Consider the following 20000-nt stretch of genomic DNA (forward strand, 5'->3'; position numbering starts at 1 on the left):
CGAAATTAGGTCGAATTTATAGAAGCCGGTTTTATAGATATCGGTTTTATACAGTCGATTGTGTGTGTCCCCACATAAAATGCTCTAAGTGCATGAAGCCGGCGGACCACGTCCACAGTACCGAGGCTAGCGTCGACTTCCGGAGCGTTGCACTGTGGGTAGCTATCCCACAGTTCCCGCAGTCTCCGCCGCCCATTGGAATTCTGGGTTGAGATCCCAATGTCTGATGATGCAAAACAGTGTCGTGGGGGGTTCTGGGTACATGCCGTCAGGCCCCTCCCCCTCCGTCAGAGCAACGGCAGACAATCGATTCGTGCCTTTTTACCTGGGTTACCTGTGCAGACAACATACCACGGCAAGGATGGAGCCCGCTCAGCTCAGCTCAGCTCACCGTCATCATATGTCATCTGGGTGCCGGCAGACGTGGTACTGCATTGCTACACAGCAGCAGCTAATTGCCTTTTGGCAGTAGATGGTGTATTACGACTGGTGTCCGTCATCGTCGTACTCCAGTTCAATCATAGGCACCTGGGCAGACATGCTTTGTCTCCTGGAGACTCAGTCTTGCCGGCAGTCCTATTGAACCATCTTGACGATGATGGCTAGCAGTCGTAGTACAGTATCTTCTGCCAAGCACCCAGAAGATGCCGAGGGCTATCAGTCATGCTGCACCGTCTGCTGCCACCTTAAGATGTAAAAAATAGATGGACCAGATTTGTTCTGTATTCATTTGCTTCCCTCTCCCTCCATGAAATCAACGGCCTGCTAAACCCAGGGTTTTGAGTTCAATCTTTGGCATTCTGTGTGACAGTTGTTTGTGTTTCTCCCTGATGCACAGCCACCTTTGTTGATTTTAATTCCCTGTACCTGTACGCCATGTCGTCAGTCACCCCTCCCTCCCTCCGTCAGTTTCGCGCCTTTTTTCAGACCAGATGCCATAGCACTGGGATCATGGAGCCCGCTCAGATCACCGCAGCAATTATGAGCACTATGAACGCCACGCGCATTGTCCTGGAGTATATGCAGAGCCAGGACATGCCAAAGCAAAACCAGGACCAGCCGATGAGGCGATTGCAGCGCGGCGACGAGAGTGATGAGGAAATTGACATGGACATAGCCCTCACACAAGGTACGGGCCCCAGCAATGTGCAAATCATGGTGTTATTGGGGCAGGTTCATGCCATGGAACCCCGATTCTGGGCCCGGGAAACAAGCACAGACTGGTGGGACTGCATCGTGTTGCAGGTCTGGGACGATTCCCAGTGGCTGCGAAACTTTCGCATGCGTAAGGGCACTTTCATGGAACTTTGTGATTTGCTTTCCCCTGCCCTGAAGCGCCAGAATACCAGGATGAGAGCAGCCTTCACAGTTGAGAAGCGAGTGGCGATAGCCCTGTGGAAGCTTGCAACGCCAGACAGCTACCGGTCAGTTGGGAATCAATTTGGAGTGGGCAAATCTACTGTGGGGGCTGCTGTGATCCAAGTTGCCAGGGCAATCAAAGACTTGCTGATATCAAGGGTAGTGACTCTGGGAAACGTGCAGGCCATAGTGGATGGCTTTGCTGCAATGGGATTCCCAAACTGTGGTGGGGTGATAGACGGAACCCATATCCCTATCTTGTCACCGGAGCACCAAGCCACCGAGTACATAAACCGCAAGGGGTACTTTTCAATGCTGCTGCAAGCCCTGGTGGATCACAAGGGACGTTTCACCAACATCAACGCGGGATGGCCGGGAAAGGTACATGATGCTCACGTCTTCAGGCACTCTGGTCTGTTTCGAAAGCTGGAGGAAGGGACTTTCTTCCCGGACCAGAAAATAACCGTTGGGGATGTTGAAATGCCTATCGTGATCCTTGGGGACCCAGCCTACCCCTTAATGCCATGGCTCATGAAGCCATACACAGGCAGCCTGGACAGTAGTCAGGACCTGTTCAACTACAGGCTGAGCAAGTGCCGAATGGTGGTGGAATGTGCATTTGGACGTTTAAAAGCGCGCTGGTGCAGCTTACTGAGTCGCTCAGACCTCAACGAAAAGAATATTCCCATTGTTATTGCTGCTTGCTGTGCGCTCCACAGTATCTGTGAGAGTAAGGGGGAGACATTTATGGCGGGGTGGGAGGTTGAGGCAAATTGCCTGGCCGCTGATTACGCACAGCCAGACACCAGGGCGGTTAGAAGAGTACAGCAGGGTGTGGTGCGCATCAGAGAAGCTTTGAAAATGAGTTTTGTGACTGGCCAGGCTACGGTGTGAAACTTCTGTTTGTTTCTCCTTGATGAACCCTCCGCCCCCCCCTCACCCGGTTCACTCTACTTCCCTGTAAACCAACCACCCCACCCTCCCCTCCCCCCCTCAAGCACCGCTTGCAGAGGCAATAAAGTCATTGTTACTTCACATTCATGCATTCTTTATTAATTCATCACACAACTAGGGGGATAATTGCCAAGGTAGCCCAAGAGGGGTTGGGGAGGAGGGAAGGAAAAGGACACACTGCAGTTTAAAACTTTAACACTTATTGAAGGCCAGCCTTCCAATGCTCAGGCAATCATCTGGGGTGGAGTGACTGGGTGGCCGGAGGCCCCCCCACCGTGTTCTTGGGCGTCTGGGTGAGGAGGCAATGGGACTTGGGGAGGAGGGCTGTTGGTTACACAGGGGCTATAGTGGTGGTCTCTGCTCCTGCTGCCTTTCCTGCAGTTCAACCATACGCTGGAGCATATCAGTTTGATGCTCCAGCAGCCGGAGCATCGACTCTTGCCTTCTGTCTGCATGCTGACGCCACCTATCCTCTTCAGCCCGCCACTTGCTCTGTTCATCCCGCGATTCAGCCTGCCACCTCTCCTCTCGTTCATATTGTGCTTTTCTGTAGTCTGACATTGACTGCCTCCACACATTCTGCTGTGCTCTTTCAGCGTGGGAGGACATCTGGAGCTCCGTGAACATATCATCCCAAGTCCGCCGTTTTCTCCTTCTAATCTTCGCTAGCCTCTGCGAAGGAGAAACATTTGCAGCTGGTGGAGGAGAAGGGAGAGGTGGTTAAAAAAGACACGTTTTAGAGAACAATGGGTACACTCTTTCACGTTAAATTTTGCTGTTCACATTACACAGCACATGTGCTTTCGTTACAAGGTCGCATTTTTCCTCTTATATTGAGGGCCTGCCGGTTTGGTGTGAGAGATCACTCACACGGTGCCAGGCAATAGAATTCGGCTTGCAGGCAGCCATGGTAAGCCACAGTCTTTTGGCATTTTTAACCTTCATAACATGTGGGAATGGTTTCAAACAGTAGCGCCCTCATTTCCCATACCAAGGACCCGTTGGGTTGGCCATTTAAAATGGGTTTGCAATGTAAAAGGAGGGGCTGGGGTTTCCGGGTTAACAAGCAGCACAAACCCAACTACCCCCCCCCACACACACACCCAATTCTCTGGGATTATCCCTTCACCCCTCCCCCCCCACCGCGTGGCTAACAGCGGGGAATACTTCTGTTCAGCCAGGCAGGAACAGGCACCTCTGAATGTCCCCTTACTAAAATCACCCCATTTCAACCAGGTGACCATGAATGATATCACTCTCCTGATGATAACAAAGAGAGATAAGGAATGGATGTTGTCTGCATGCCAGCAAACACCGGGACCATACACTGCCATGCATTGTTATGCAATGATTCCAGACTACGTGCTACTGGCCTGGCGTGGTAAAGTGTCCTACCATGGCGGACAGGATAAGGCAGCCCTCCCCAGAAACCTTTTGCAAAGGCTTTGGGAGTACATGAAGGAGAGCTTTCTGGAGATGTCCCTGGAGGATTTCCGCTCCATCCCCATACACGTTAACAGACTTTTCCAGTAGCTGTACTGGCCGCGATTGCCAGGGCAAATTAATCATTAATCATTAAACACGCTTGTTTTTAAACCATGTGTAATTTTTGCAAATGTACACTCACCAGAGGTCCCCTGTGTGCCCTCAGGGTCTTGGGTCAGTTCGGGGGTTACTGTTTCCAGGTCCAGGGTGACAAACATATCCTGGCTGTTGGGGTAACTGGTTTCTCCGCTTCCTTGCTGCTGTGAGCTATCTATGTTCTCTCCATCCTCATCTTCCTCGTCCGCCGAACCCGCTTCCCCGTTTGCAGAGAGGGACTCATAGAACACGCTTGGGCTAGTGGTGGCTGCACGCCCTAGAATGGCATGCAGCTCCGCGTAGTAGCGGCATGTTTGCGGCTCTGCCCCGGACCTTCCGTTTGCGTCTCTGACTTTGTGGTAGGCTTGCCTTAGCTCCTTAATTTTCACGCGGCACTGCCGCGCGTCCCTGTTATGGCCTCTGTCCTTCATGGCCTTGGAGATCTTTTCTAATGTTTTGCCGTTTCTTTTACTGTTTCGGAGTTCGGCGAGCACTGCTTCATCTCCCCAGATGGCGATCAGATCCTGTACCTCCCGTTCGGTCCAGGCTGGAGCTCTTCTGCGATCCTGGGACTGGGACTGGGACTCCATCATGGTTACCTGTGCTGATGGGCTCTGCATGGTCACCTGTGCTCTCCACGCTGAGCAAACAGGAAATGAAATTCAAACGTTCGCGGAGCTTTTCCTGTCTACCTGGCCAGTGCATCTGAGATGAGAGTGCTGTCCAGAGCGGTCACAATGAAGCACTGTGGGATAGCTCCCGGAGGCCAGTAATGTCGAATTCCGTCCACACTAACCCAATTCCGACCCCCTAAGGCCGATTTTATCGCTAATCCCCTTGTCGAGGTGGTGTTAGGAAACCGGTTTAAAGGGCCCTTTAAGTCGACAGAAAGGGCTTCGTAGTGTAAACGTGTCCAGGCTTAAGTCGATTTAACGCGGCTAAAGTCGACCTAAACTCGTAGTGTAGACCAGGCCTGAGAGGAGGGAACTGCCCAATGGAACTGAATGGGATGTTCCCTCCAAGATCTACTGTTCTGGGGTCCTCATGCACCTCTCCCCAGTGTGCACTCTGTGTGTGCAGCAGGCAGGTAGGAAGGCTGTGGGCCCAGCTCCCTACTGGAAAATACACGTGACAGGATCCAAGATGTACAATCTAGAACTGTGGTACTGCTGTGCCCCCTTAAATCTACAATGTGGGCTGTCTCTCATAATGCTTTGCTAGTGTCAAGCAGCAAATCCCTCCAGGTGCTGTTATCACTCAGTAGAACAGCATGTGGAGCCCCAAACCTAGCTAGATTGCATGAATGCTCCCAGAGCCAGTCACGAATCACACAGAGAGAGGCACCAGCCAATTCCTCCCAGATCCCCAGCCTTGCAACCCACAGCTGTACCACCTTGCCCTGGTCAGAAGCCTGACCAGTATAAATTTATTACCCAGTCCGTCTCTCCCTCGATGTGGAGAGGACACACACTAGCCCTTGTAACCTGAGCTGAGATTTTCCAACCACATCAACCAAAACACACTGTTTTAGGTGAAATATAAAACATATTTATTAACTACAGAAAGATAGATTATAAGTGGTAAGCACAAAAGGTCAGAGATAGTTACTAAAGGAAATAAAAGATAAGCACACAGTCTAAATCTTAAACTTTATTACACTAGGCACTATTTAGATCAAGCAGTTTTCTCACCCCACTGGATGTTACCATTCTTAATACACTGGCTTACCTTTTTAGGCCTAGGGCCAGTCTCTTCAGTTGAAGTCTTTGTATTCCCAGCATTCTTGTTGCTTCCTGCATAGGTGAGGGAGGAGAAAGACCCAGGCATGATGCCACTGTCCCTTATTTTATTCTCTTAGTTCATGTGCCTGGAAAATACTAGCCCAGACATGTCCTGGTGGGCTTTGCTGAGCCACGGAGTTGAGTAATCTCCCACTGTGTGATGCTTGTGTGACTGAGTCATGGAGTTGTAAATCCTCTGTTTACTATTCCCCTGCTGGTCAATGTCTGGTGATGATCATTCAGTGCCCGCCCGGGTGTTGGTCACCTTATTTGTCATTGTCACTGGAGAAATTGCATTAGAGACTCTCAATCTTACAACATATTTCAGTAACAACCATACAGCAAAATCTCATAACTTCATACACACTAGCAATATACATATTTGGACAGAACAAGGGGTTTCAGCATATCACAATCTTTCATATGATATCCTATATGGCATGCATTGTATGAAATATATCATAATTATATGATGGGGTCAATATGGGGATTCTAGGGTGCTGCTTTGAGGTACAGAGTGCGACAGCACGATACACAAATTTTCTGCTGTGCTCAGATTGCATTTTCCTGAAAATAAAAAATACCCCTTTGACAGAGGCAGAGTGTACCACTATCACCTTTCTGCAATAAATTATGATTTCTGTGTAGGGCTGCATTTGAACTCATGCTGCCTGTGTATTACTCAGGTTCAATGGCTGAAAAATTGCTCCCTTGAGCCTCTCAAGTCCATGATTTGCTGCAAACAAGCTAGCTTTCCACTCCCTAACCCTCCCTCTCTCTGTCTGCCTCTCTGCACCTACTCAGTGTTGTTCCTTGGTGCCTGACCCTTAGTCAAGAACCTAACAGTACAACCGAACTCTTTTGCTAATCACATTCTGAATTTTGCTCCCCCACAGGGCTAGTGGGTGCCATGCACTCTCCAAGGGCAACCCTCAAGAAAAAGAGACCATTGTGCCAGGGTCAGAACTATGGTTTGATCCTCAGCTCTGGACAAATATACAGTTCCAAACCACGGCAACCTTTGGAGAAGATATGGGGGGCCCTATCCTCAGGAACCCCTAGGACATATGATCCCAAACTTGGATTACTGATGGAGCATCACATCCCCATAATGCATAGCAAATCTCCAGGCAATCTGAGTAACCATGTGGATTTTACAGCACTTAGAAGAGTCCAGCTTTAAACAGAAAACTGCCTTAATCTTAACTATCACAGAGCTGGCACTCCATTATGTTAAGGGAGGTGGCAGCACCTCTCCCTCCTCCTCCTGCATTTCCTGAAAAACACAGCTTAGGTGCCTAACCTGCTGGACTCCAAGGGGAGGGTTCCCAGTTGTGGGTCTCTAGCAGAGTCAAACACTTCCCTGCAGCCCAGACTTAGGTGCCAAACACCTTGAGAGGGGTAGGTTTTAGGACACAAACGTTTATCTTCATGCCCGATAGCTCCCCGCCTAACTTGTCTTTCATGGATCACGTTCTGAGGCTCCTGTCTCTCCCCATGCATTGTATAGGGACCCTAGGTGTCTCCGGCTTTGTGGATCACAGTGTTGTTCCAGTGATTTTTCTAGGCACCAGAACTCACAGTACAGCAATGCCCAAGTCCCATTTTGGATCTGGGCCTTGGTGCTGGCAGTATTGCATTGGCATCGATCAGTTTATGTTTTCAGGCCAGTCTTCTCCAGCTAAGGCTCTAATGACCTTTAAAAATATAGATCCCTTATCCTTTTACTTCTCCCCCAATTCATGGGGGCTAGGTCCATTTGCTGTTTGGGGCCTCACAGCTCCATCCTCATTCCCATACCTTCTTCTCCCTACTTCCCTTTCTAGTGAATGTTCTGTTTAGATAATGATGGTCTTCCTTTGGGCTAACTAACAGAGTTAAAAGCTGAATACTCAGTGTCATGGTATTGCCAAACTAAAGTGTTCAAGAATCATGAGTCTGATCTCTCCCAGGTGATGAGATTCAATAATAATAATCAAAATACTAAATGTTGGGCTCTTTTCATTTGCCTTTCAGGTTCTAAGCCTTTTGGATGCACTTGGGTCACGTTTTTCTGGTTTTTCTTTGCAGCCAGAAGACTGAGGAACTTCCTTGTTTTAGAAAATGAAAGTTGAGACCATAGGTCTCAGGGTCTCAAGCACCCACGGCGAAAAAATAGGGGCTGCTCAGCACCCAGGGGGCTGGCCAGGGCTGCTGCTGTGGTGGCCCTGGGGCTGCCCCACCCATCAGCTGTTGAGTGGGGCTGCCCCTCCACTTGCTCCTCTCTGCCTCTTCCCCTCCTCACTAACCTTAAGTCAGGATGGGGCAGAAAATAGCAAGTGACTGGCGGGAGGCGCTCGGGGGAGGGAGCAGAGTGGGAGAGGGGCCTCGGGACAGGCCTCAGGGGAGGGGGAAGAGCTGGTGTGGGGCAACCACCAGCTAAATGAGAAGTCAGTGCCTATGGTTGAAACTCTCCTAATCACATACTTGCAGGAGCTGAGGTGTTAACAGTCACGTCAATTATTGGGAGAGACAGCTAGCATCAAGAGCCCTTTCCATTGCCAGAGCAGCCTTAGTGTAAATCAGAATAAGGCCTTTCAAACACTGATTCCAGCTTCGCCACATTTTTAGCCTGTGAATTGAATATCACTCCTGAGACACACAGACCCTGCTCCTGCAAGCTCATCGTCACAGGTGATGCTGATGCCCCCATGTAGCTCCATGATCGAACACAATGGGCTGATTGCAGGATCAAAGCCCTAGTGATACATATTTCACAAAAGTAGGGTGACCATGTTTCCCAAAGAGAAAACGTGACACCCCCAGCCACTCACCTGAGCCCCCTGCCCCACATGAGGCTGTTGCCAGTCACTGGAACCATGTGGGGCCCCCCTCAGGAGGCCATTGCCTGTTGCTGGAACCCTGCTTCTCCCCCCGCCATGCTGGAACACTGCCTCCCCCAGCTCTGCTTCCCCCCCCTGCAGGGGCTGGCATCTCCGCTTCCCCACCCCCGGCATGTTGCTCTGCAGCACATCTCACTTTTTGGACAAAAGTGGGCATTTGTGCCATTTGCTCTTGCCGACTGATCAAGTCACCAAGAGCAAACAGGACAAATGCCTCCTTTTTTTAAAAAAAGTCAGGACCTCCGGGACAGGGCAAAAAAGGGACCGTCCTGGTCAAAAGGGGATGTATGGTCACCCCACATAAAAGCCTCAACAGTGTAATGTTACCAGTGGGATCATTCCAGCTGAGAAGAGTCAGTTTCAGGAAGGGAAACATCAAGTTGGTGCAGATGGGGCATGTTTCTGAGCTCATGATAGTGAACCTTACCCTGTTATACTGCCCAGAGGAAGCATGGCTAGAGAACCATGTGGAAAGTCTCCAGGATGAAGCTAAATCTGTCTGGAGTACTTCAGAGAACCTGTCACTCTGCAGTGTGGGCACAATTTCTGCCGAGCCTGCATCAGCCAGTGCTGGGAGGAATAACATACAACATCTTCTGCCCTCACTACAGAGAAACTGTGCAACAGGGAAACCTCAGGCCAAACAGGCAGCTGGTAACATATATCAAAACAACCAATCAGCTATTTTACAGGAAGAAAAGGGATCAGGACGGGAGAGGGTGAGTGGGGATCACAGCAGCCTCTCAAACTGTTCTGGAAAGAGGCTCAAACTTCTATCTGTGTGGTTTGCCATCTCTCCTGGGCTCCCCAAGCTCACATTGTGGTTCGTACAGAGCAGTCTACCTAGCAGTACGAGGTAAGGAATTGCTGTCAAGTAATAACTTTGGACTTTAATTACAGATTAATTTCATTGCAAGTTGCCTATCACAGCTATTGGTGTAACTGCATCATAGAATCATCGAAGTGTAGGACTGGAAGCAGCCTTCAAAGGTCACGGCACTGTGGAGGCCCCTTGCAGTAGTCCAGTCCCCTGCACTTAAGGCAGGACTAAGTAAAAACTAGACCGTTCCTGACAGGTGTTTGTCTAACATGTTCTTAAAAACCTCCAATGATGGAGATTCCAAAACCTCCCCTGGCAATTTGTTCCAGTGCTTAACTACCCAAATCATTTCTCCAGTTTTTCCAGATCATTTTGAATTTTGGAATTTTAATTCTATCCTCCAAAGCACTTGCAATCCCCACAAACTGTCTATGCCATTATCTAAATCAGTGGTGCTCAAATTTTTCCAGTCCCCCCTTACCAGTAACAGAATCTGTATGCACCCCGCCCCCATTACGGAATGGTCAAGGCTTCCTGTGATTGGTGTCCTATGAGGGGCGGGACAAACTGAGATGGCTCAATCAGGCGAACTGCAAAGAATGGAGCAGGAGGATCCCCAAAATGGATGGTTATCCTAATAATTAGATTCACCAAGCCAGCAACAAAACAGCTTCTACAATACCTTACTGGTTACCCAGAAGCCAAAAACACAGTTACCTTAAAGAATCCAGCCTTGGGCTCTCACCCAGATAGCCAAGTCAAATATGATGAGGATTACTGAAAATCTTGTTCATCATATAAAAAGTTATACCAGTCCCAAAGGATTGGACACATTACCCACCAGGTCAATGAATATTTCAGATCTTACCCAAATACACGCTTACAGCCAAGTCTTATTAACTAAACTAAAATGTATTAAAAAACTAGAATCATAGAATCATAGAATATCAGGGTTGGAAGGGACCTCAGGAGGTCATCTAGTCCAACCCCCTGCTCAAAGCAGGACCAATTCCCAACTAAATCATCCCAGCCAGGGCTTTGTCAAGCCGGGCCTTAAAAACCTCCAAAGAAGGAGACTCCACCACCTCCCTAGGTAACGCATTCCAGTGCTTCACCACCGTCCTAGTGAAAAAGTTTTTCCTAATATCCAACCTAGACCTCCCCCACTGCAACTTGAGACCATTGCTCCTTGTTCTGTCATCTGCCACCACTGAGAACAGCCGAGCTCCATCCTCTTTGGAACCCCCCCCTCAGGTAGTTGAAAGCAGCTATCAAATCCCCCCTCATTCTTCTCTTCTGGAGACTAAACAATCCCAGTTCCCTCAGCCTCTCCTCATAAGTCATGTGCTCCAGACCCCTAATCATTTTTGTTGCCCTCCGCTGGACTCTTTCCAATTTTTCCACATCCTTCTTGTAGTGTGGGGCCCAAAACTGGACACAGTATTCCAGATGAGGCCTCACCAATGTTGAATAAAGGGGAACAATCACGTTCCTCGATCTGCTGGCAATGCCCCTACTTATACAGCCCAAAATGCCGTTAGCCTTCTTGGCAACAAGAGCACACTGTTGACTCATATCCAGCTTCTCGTCCACTGTGACCCCAGGTTCTTTTCTGCAGAACTGCTACCCAGCCATTCGGTCCCTAGTCTGTAGTAGTGCATGGGATTCTTCCGTCCTAAGTGGCAGGACTCTGCACTTGTCCTTGTTGAACCTCATCAGGGTTTTTTTGGCCCAATCCTCTAATTTGTCTAGGTCCCTCTGTATCCGATCCCTACCCTCTAGTGTATCTACCATGCCTCCCAGTTTAGTGTCATCTGCAAACTTGCTGAGAGTGCAGTCCACACCATCCTCCAGATCATTAAAGATATTAAACAAAACCGGCCCCAGGACCGACCCTTGGGGCACTCCGCTTGAAATCGGCTGCCAACTAGACATGAGTCATTGATCACTACCCGTTGAGCCTGACGATCTAGCCAGCTTTCTATCCACCTTACAGTCCATTCATCCAGCCCATACTTCTTTAACTTGGCGGCAAGAATACTGTGGGAGACCATATCAAAAGCTTTGCTAAAGTCAAAGAATAACACATCCACTGCTTTCCCCTCATCCACAGAGCCAGTTATCTCATCATAGAAGGCAATTAGGTTAGTCAGGTATGACTTGCCCTTGGTGAATCCATGCTGACTGTTCCTGATCACTTTCCTCTCCTCTAAGTGTTTCATAATTGATTCCTTGAGGACCTGCTCCATGATTTTTCCAGGGACTGAGGTGAGGCTGACTGGCCTGTAGTTCCCCGGATCCAGAGAGAGTATAGGTTAAAAGATAATTATATATACAGACTTGAGTAAAGTTCTTAGGTCAGTTCATAGTAGAAATGGTGAGCTTTAGAGTTGCCAAATGTTCTTTCAGAATTAGTTCCATAGGTTATAGTCCAATGTCCAATATCAAGGTGATCTAGACTGTAGACCTCAGTCTTGCAACTCAAACGTCCCCTGATGAAGCTTAAGCAGATCTGAGATAACAGGATCAGGGCCCAAGAGTTCTTTGTATAGTTCTCTGGCAGCCTCTTGACAGCAGGCATTCCTTGGGTGATGCATTGTGGCTTTGAAGTAGACCTCCTATTTACTAAGCACCACCTGTAATTAGCTTCATGGATTAGCATAAGGCAACTGCCCATCTCCCGCCATTTACAGGTAGTTTGCTACATACTTCAAAGAGAAATAAAGACAATGCTATTACTACATTCATTGTTCATCTAAATGTTAACATCTCCTTTTGATCTCTGAATTAACAGAATACAGTGCCAGACAGGAACAGTTTGGTTACATTGTTAACCTCTAACAATATATATGCAAACGCACACAAATATACAATCATTATCTCCTAATATGTCTCTAACAGTTGAATCTGGATTAGTTAGTCTGCTAGTGCTTAACCCCTTCTTGGCTCAGTGCCACACTTCCTCAGCAGTGGATCTTGGGCTGAAGGTGGAAATGGGGATGTGGAAGGAGCTGAGGCTAGAAGTGGAGCTGGTCTTGGGGTGTGTTGACACCAGGAGGCACTACTACCCCTGAAATGGACCTTTACTGGCTCCCGGTGGAGTGCATTACTGCCATATCAGTGAAAAAGGTCCACAGTAATTATCTTCAATACACAGCAGTTTATTGAGAAGGAATTATACAAGTGGTAAAGGGTTATATCAAGCACATAACTCCTATGTTAGACATTAAGAGCTATACATTAAGAGCTATACATTCCCATTAACGATTCTCTCGTTCACAAACGTACACAAACAGGCCCTGCACTAGCCTCACGCAGTTCCTGCTTGGCAAACAGAGAAGGTGGTTACCAATTTTATAAATGGTTTCTTCTCTCGTTGTCTGTTCTTCTCAGCCCTCTGGTCTGTCTCAGCTTCCCTCGAGGCAAGGCCTTGGTTCACAGTCCTACTCAATCTCACAGAGCAGAGTTTTGGCTACTCTGTCTAGCAGCGTTGCTTCTTCAAGTGTCAGTTGAGGCATCCCAAGCACAGTAATTTACTTTGCTTGATTCTTATACTCTTTTTTCTCAAGGAGTCACATGTCTTAAAAGCATGCCCAGTGGGCATGTGGTTACTCATTTTTACCTGATAAGTATTTTAGAAGGGGCTGGGGGGGGGGGGGGTACCCAACAAAGATCATCCCACATTTTCTCACTCGTCAATCATTCACTCTATCTCTCTGTGTGACCTTCCTGCTGTAAGGTCACTATAACCAGACCAACCTGTGCTCCATGCTTGAACTTTATACATGTGATATTTACTTTTGCATGGGCCCATATTTGTCGACCAATAGGTTCAGTATCGATCGGACACACAGACTTTTCCAGTTCTTTATCAAATTTGCTTCTGCTTAAAGGGAACCTGCTCCCAGGATTCTCTGCTGCCATTCATCCATGTTTATGTCATGTCAATTTATGCTCTCACCATTCATTCAGTATGGCCACACCAATTTGGCACCATCCCAACAGGGTGGAGAGGGAATGAGGACAGAGCTGGGCTGGGGGTGGAGTGAAGCTGTGGCTGAAGTTGGAGCTGGTCTGAGGGTGAAGAGGGAGTGAGGGTGAAGCTGGGCCTGGAGGTGGAGCAGGACTGCTTGCCCCCACAAATGTTCCTCTGTGCCCCCATAGAGTGGCATGCCACACACTTAGAGAACCACTGATCTAAATAATTTATGAAGTTATTGAACAGAACCAGACCCTGGACCAATCCCCTCAATATGCCCTTCCAGGCTTTACTGTGAAACACTGGTAAATACTCTCTAGGAATGGTTTTCCAACCAGTTATGTACTAGTCTTATAGTTGCTCAATCTAGGCTATATTTCCCTAGTTTGTTTATGAGAGGATCATGTGAGACAGTATCAAAAAATCTTACTAAAATCAAGATATACCACATCTACCACTTCCCCCTTCCACAAGGCTTGTTACCCTCTTAAAGAAAGTTATTAGGTTGGTTTGACATGATTTGTTGATGATAAATCTATGTTGACTCACTGTTACTTATCACCCTTATTATCGTCTAGGTGTTTTCAAATTGACTGACTATTTGCCCCTTTATCTTTCTGGTACTGAAGTTTAACTGACTCCTATGTAATTCCCCAGGTTGTCCTTATTCCCGCTTTTATAGATTGGCACTATATTTGCTCTCTTCCTGTCCTCTGGAAACTCTCCCATCTTCCATGAGTTTTCAAAGATAATCACTAATGTCTCAGATATTTCCTCAGTCCTTGAATATTCTAGAACATATTTCATCAGGCCCTGTTGACTTGAAGACATCTAACTCATCTTATGCTTTGTCTATACTACCACTTTTGTCAGTAAAATTTTTGTCAGTCAGGGTGTGAAAAAACACACCCCTGACCGACGTAAGTTTCACTGGCAAAAGTGCTGGTGTGGACAGCGCTATGTTGGCAGGGGAGGCTGTCCTGCAGACATAGCTAATGCCACTTGTTATGGGTGGTTTAATTATGCCGGCAAGAGTGTTCTCTTTTGGAGGCAAAGACAGGCTACACAGGAGACCTTTAAGTGGCACAGCTGTACTGCTACATGGTTCGTAGTGTAGACATAGCCTTAGTAATTTTTAACTTGTTCTTTCCCTATTTTAGCTGCAGATTCTACCTTATTTTCACTGGTTTTTCATTATGTTAGATGTCCAGTTGCTACCAAGTTTTTTGGTGAAAACTGAAACAGAAAGTCATTTAGCACTTCTGCTATTTCCACATTTTCTGTTACTGTCTTTGCCCTCTCCTTGAGTCATTGGCCTACCCTGTCCTTGGTCTTCATCTTGCTTCTAAAGTATTTGTAGAACGTTTTATTGTTACTGTTTATTTCTCTAGCTAGTTTAATCTCATTTTGTGCCTTGGTCTTTCTAATTTTGTCCCAACATGCTTGTGTCATTTTTTTTTATATTCATCCTTTGTAATATGAGCTATGTGAAGCCTTCATTGTATGAAACATGACATAAAAAGTAAATTAAAAGTAAATTATGCAGTATGAAGACTTTAAAAATGCCTAATATGGGGGGGAAATTTTCCAAAAAGCTGAATCCTTTTCAAACTCAGCTCCCACTGGTGAAATAAGGGAACTTTCTACAGAACAGAAGCTGTTAATGATCAGTGAGGTTTAAATCACAGGAGCTGCAGTCCAAGCTGTGTGAGAATGTTGCCTTCAGGCTGGAAATTTCAAGCTGTTGTTGTTACTGCTTTGTATTATTATATTTATGAGTGTTATTTGCATCACTGTAGCCCCCAAAGAGCCCATATGAGAGTACCTCAATTTGTGCTGGGCTCTGTACAAAACACAGCGAGGGACAATCCTGCCCTCAGCAGTCTAACTAGACAAGAGAAAGGGTGGGAGCGGAAATGGAAGCATTGAGAGGGGACCTGCCTGGTCCCCCAGCAGATTGGTGGTAGAACTAGGAATAGAACTTAGGTCGCTGAAGGGCCAGTCCAGGGCCTGAACCACTAAGCTATGCTGCTTATATTGTCTTTTTGTTTGGTAACCACTCTGACTTTTTGCCTATCACTTATAATCACTTAAAATCTATATTTTGTAGTCAATAAACTTGTTTTACTGTTTATCTTTACCAGTGAGTTTGCCTGAAGTGTCTGGTAAATAGCTCAGGTTTGCAAAGGCTGCTGAATATCGATTTTCCATTGATGAAGTGGTGAACCAATTAATACATTTGCACTGCTCATCTTGAGCAGTGGAAGACGGTATATTCCTGAAGTGCAGTGCTGGGAGCTGGGAGGATTTGGCTGGTGCCTTTCTCTGTGTGATTCATTAGTGGCTCTGGGAGCATTCATGCAATCTAGCTGGGGGTGGGGCTCCACATGCTGTTGTGCTGAGTGATGTCAGCACCTGGAGGGGTTTGCTGCTTGTCACTAGCAAAGCATTGTGAGACACATCCAAGACTAGAGAGTTAAGGGGGCACAGCGGTCCCACAGTCCCAGGCTCCACCTTGGGGATCCCATCACACCTACCAATCAAGCTTGGGTAATTGAGGTCTCTCTCTAATTCCTGAAAAGATTGAACCTTAATTGGTAACATGTCTGAATATGACACACTCCCAGTCTGCATTAATAAGATCTCATTTCTTTGGTGTCCCTGGTGCCATAAACCTAGTAGGACTGGCAGTGATCTACAGAGTCTTGGGGCTTGGGTGTAAAATCAACCCCTAGACACATGCACTGTTAATCTCAAAATAAACCAGCCAAATCATTTCTGTTTCTTCAGGAAAAAATTCAGGCCCGTCTGAAGACACTGAGAGAAGAGAAAGAAAAGCTGCTGGGATTTAAAATGGCTGGAGAGTGGAAGAGCCAGGAGTATTTTTCATAGATTCATAGATTCTAGGACTGGAAGGGACCTCGAGAGGTCATCGAGTCCAGTCCCCTGCCCGCATGGCAGGACCAAATACTGATGCCTGTTGTTATTAGCCGGCAAGGACTTGCAGTTAGTAGTCAGATTCCTCTCTGGCCTTGGTGAAGGTGGACTTGTGTGAACTTCTCCATGATCATGGATTGCTGGGATAGATCCATGTAAAGAATCGAAGGTTTCATTTCAGTTTATCAGTTAATGTCTAGCCCTTGTAGCTTTCACAAAAATCCTCCCAAAGCAAACTGAATGTCACCTGTGCAGCACTGTCTGCTGCATCTGCAGTCATTTCTTGCCCTGTGTAATTATTTGATTCATTTTTTTTCTCCCCTTGCAGCTCTGTCAGTGTAGTGTAAAGTTCTGCCTCCTGTTGCTTTGGAATTCCCAGAGGCCATTATAATACAATATCCAACCACATCAGACATGGAAATATCCCTTTAATAAATATTGAGGCCAAATGGGAAGGTGTGAGAAAATCCTCTCCCTAGTAACCACAGGGCAGGGATGGCAAAGAAATTCTCCCTCCTGTACACTCCAGAACGCCACGAAAGGATGCCAGGCTCCATTCATGTCCCTGACCAACCCTTTTCTTATTTTTATACAGAAACAGACACAAACCAAGAGGCAGAAAATTGTGTCTGAATTTCAGCAACTGAGGCAGTTCCTGGAGGAACAAGAGCAACTCCTGCTGGCCCAGCTGGAAAATCTGGACAAGGAGATTGTGAAGATGCAAAGTGAAAATGTCACCAAACTCTCTGAGGAGATTTCCTGTATCAGTGAGCTGATCCGTGAGATGGAGGGGAAGGGTCAGAAGCCAGTGAGTGAATTCCTACAGGTGAGACTGAGTTAGAAATACTCCAGATACTAACACAGGGACAGGGCAGCTCCTGGATCAGGGGCACTGGGGGGTCCAGCAGTCAGAGATCGCAGTGTAACTCAGTGTGTGCATTCCTGAAAGCTGAATGACTATTTCTCTTTGCAGCATTACAGACACATTGATATTAGAGATGGAAAAGCCCCACTAGCTCAGTGAATCCATGGCCCTGGGGACAGGCCAGGGCCTCTTTTCCCCATATTTGAAGTACTCCTTCCCTTGGATCCCTGGTATGTGTCAGGTGGTATCGAGATTCTTTTTCTCTCTCCCCTCTAGGATGTCAGAAGCACCTTGAGCAGGTACGGGGCTCCTTCTCACTCCCCCTCACAGTTCACAATGCTGGGAAAAAGTTTGGAAACCATTGTAGGCGCTGACTCCATGGGTGGTGCAGGGCTGGAGCACTCACAGAGAAAAATTAGCGGGTGCTCAGCACCCACTGGCAGCCATGCTCCCCTCTCTCTCACCCTCCCCCCAGCTCCTTCTGGCTGCCATGATCAAATGTTTCGTGGCATTCAGCAGGCTCCAGTAGGGAGGGGGAAGAGTGGGGATGGTGCATGCTCGGGGGAGGGGACAGAAAGTGGCGGGGAAGAGGAGGGGTGGGGCAGAGTGGGGGCGGGAAGAAGGGGGGTGGAGGTGGGGACTTGGGGGAAGGTTTAGAGTGGGGGCAGGGGCGGACTGGAGGAGGGGGTTGAGCACCCCTCGGCTAGCGGGGAAGTCGGCACCTATGAAAACCATGTTAGCACCTCATCTCCCCAGGGCCATACAGCTAAATGTGTGGGGGAGGTTACATTTTGGATACAAATATCTCTGATCAAACTTCATCCTCAAGACTTTGGGATGATCCATTCAGTGGGAAAGAGTGACCTAAAGTATTTCCTAGTTATGTTACATCCCTGGGGGACTGGCTGCCTCGAGATTGTGGGGATGGAATATGGGCCTTTCTCTACTGGGGCACTATTTACTATTCAACCTAGGCCAGCAGTGATTAAGAGTCTTTCCCATCTGAGGACTGTTTGGAGACCTGCATAGAATGAGCTGGGAGAGGGGAGCTGGTGTATCAGCTAGCTCCTCATGGACAGATTTCTACAACACTTAACATGGGAACTTCCTTTCCATCAGAAAATGGAGGCCACCGAGTGAATTGACCATGGAGAATCAACTCCCCTTTTATCCCCAGAGCTGGTCCCGCCAGACCAGAGTTAAAGAATATTATTGAGACCTTTGGGGGGGAGGTTGCACAGCCATGGCCTGTGCTGCACCTGCTCTGAGGATGGGAAAAGTAGAGGAATTCTAACTCCAGGCCCATTAGAGCAGCACCTCACTAGCAAGAAATTATGAGTCACTAATTGAAATAGAAAAATGTGAAGTTATTTCTCTCCAGGTGTGAGAAGGGGAAATTCCAGCTACCAATGGAGATTTTTCCTGAACTGGAAAAGAGACTCAGCAATTTCTCCCAGAAATCTATTGCTCTAATGGAGGCTCTGAGGAAATTCAAAGGTATTGAGTAGAAATCTAGGAGGGGAAATTGGGATGAGCCTCTGAGACTGTAGGAGGGGATGGGCTCTGGCCAGTTGGTGCATAATTAGATGACATATCTATTTAATGAGAGGTGGAAAGTAGAGAAATTGAGCAGGTGTAACAGGGGCCCAGGTGTCAGGACGTCTCACATTAATTCATGACTTACAAAGGTCACAACATTGAGGCCCAAATTTAGCAATTGGGCCTAATTTGGGGACCCTGAGTATCTCTCTGTACCACAGAACTTGCATGGGGGTCAGAGAAACGGGTGTTACTCTTGTTAGAACTCAGGGATCCCTAGCCTGTGCCAAAGTCTGCACAGGCCTCTGCAGGCAAGGAATAGGGGAGTCACAAACTGCCCCCCCCCATCCCTTTGCCTAGTTAGGGGTGAATCTGGTCCATTGAGCCAACCCTTTCCCAGCTCAAATTTCCACACTGATAAGATAATTTATTATTTGTATTTCAGTCTATGGAGGACAGGGCCCAATTGTTCTGAGCTCTGTAGATATGCTGAGTAAATAGCTCCAAAGAGATTACAACTGAGAGCCTTGACCCTGTAAACTCTCAACATCCCACTAAAGTTGAAGGGACCAAAGTGAGTAAAGTTATGTTCAAACTAAAGTCTTTGCAGGATCTGGCTTTAGGGCAGCGGTGGGCAAACTTTTATCCGGGGGAGCGAAGCAGGGGGCTTGCTGCGCTCTGCCCGGCGCTCTGGCTGGGAGAGCGGGGCCAGGGGCTTGCCGCGCTCCGCCCGGCGCTCCACCCAGGAGAGCAGGGCCGGGAGTTTTCCATGCTCCACCTGGTGCTCGGCCGGGAGAGTGGGGCCAGGGGTTTGGCGCTCTCCGCCCCGTGCTCCGGCCTGGGGAGCGGGACTGGGGCTTTGCCGGGCTCCGCCCGGCGCTCTGGCTGGGAGAGCGGGTCCGGGGGTTTTCCGCGCTCCACCTGGCACTCCGGTCAGGGGAGTGGGACCGTGGGTTTGCTGCTCTTCGCCCGGCGCTCCTCAGTGATGAGCAGTCATTTTCAGCACCATCTTCAGGGAAGATTCTGCACGCAAAACGCCACATTCCTCAGGTATGACCTCACCACCCCTACACAGCAGCCGCATGCCAAATCCCCTCCCTGTTTCCTATGGCCCCACCCTCCAGAGCCTCAAGTGGAGGGAAACCACCCAGGGCCGCAGCTGCTCCCGTTTGGGTTCCTCTGTAGGTGGCACAGCTGCCTTGGTGTCACACTGCCAGCAGGGCCTGTAGGTGTCCCTGGTACTACCCTGTGAAGCCCCCCGCAGAACCCTCATGAGTTCTCTCGGCCCAAGCGGTAAAATCCC

General features: G+C 48.1%; 1 pseudogene; it reads right to left on the bottom strand.

Moving 5' to 3' along the window:
• LOC113407066 overlaps positions 1–16563 on the bottom strand; it is a 106294-nt pseudogene extending 89731 nt beyond the window's left edge.
• Positions 16564–20000: the final 3437 nt, after the last annotated feature.

Source organism: Terrapene carolina, unplaced genomic scaffold (assembly GCF_002925995.2).
Source record: "Terrapene carolina triunguis isolate 2854851 unplaced genomic scaffold, T_m_triunguis-2.0 Scaffold192, whole genome shotgun sequence".
In the NCBI taxonomy this organism is placed as follows: domain Eukaryota; kingdom Metazoa; phylum Chordata; order Testudines; family Emydidae; genus Terrapene; species Terrapene triunguis.